Below are 557 nucleotides of genomic sequence, written 5' to 3'. Positions count from 1 at the left end.
AATAGGCCCGACTCAACCTCTTGCTACCCACTTATCATTTACATGCTGCTCGAAGATTTTTGGGTTTCCTTTCATGTTGACTGCCAGTCTATTCTCATAGAAATAGAGAATAAGCAAATATAGAAGATGTAAGTATTTCCCATCCTTGATGAGGTGGAACTTTCTTATGTTGTGGGTGGTAATGACTTGGCCCATGAGTGTGGTGGAAGCAGAGACAATCGATGATTTGAAAAGGAAATTAGATGGATACTTGAAGGAAAGAAACTTGCAGGAGGAAAGGGATCGAGCTGGTGAGTGGAACTGACGAGATTGCTCCGGGGAGAGCCAGCATGGACGTGATAGGCCAAACGACCACCTTCTATACTGTAAATGACTCTGTGTTGTTTCTCAAATTCAATCCACTGGTGCTTGGTAAATAATTTCAAAGTAAATTGTGCAACTGGAAAATCAGAACCAAGGCAAGGAACGCATAAGGAATCAAAATTGCTGAAACCCGGGATTGAACCAGGAACCTTCAGATCTTCAGTTTAATGCTCTCCCAACTGAGCTATTTCAGC

General features: G+C 42.4%; 1 non-coding gene across 1 annotated transcript; it reads right to left on the bottom strand.

Moving 5' to 3' along the window:
* Nucleotides 1-484: 484 nt before the first annotated feature.
* trnaf-gaa (transfer RNA phenylalanine (anticodon GAA)) lies at nt 485-557 on the bottom strand. The gene has a single exon. It is a non-coding gene; the product is annotated as a tRNA-Phe (tRNA).

This window comes from Heterodontus francisci, unplaced genomic scaffold (assembly GCF_036365525.1).
Source record: "Heterodontus francisci isolate sHetFra1 unplaced genomic scaffold, sHetFra1.hap1 HAP1_SCAFFOLD_174, whole genome shotgun sequence".
Lineage (NCBI taxonomy): Eukaryota > Metazoa > Chordata > Chondrichthyes > Heterodontiformes > Heterodontidae > Heterodontus > Heterodontus francisci.
Note: the sequence above shows the minus strand (reverse complement) of the source record. Positions and strands in the feature narration are given on the sequence as shown.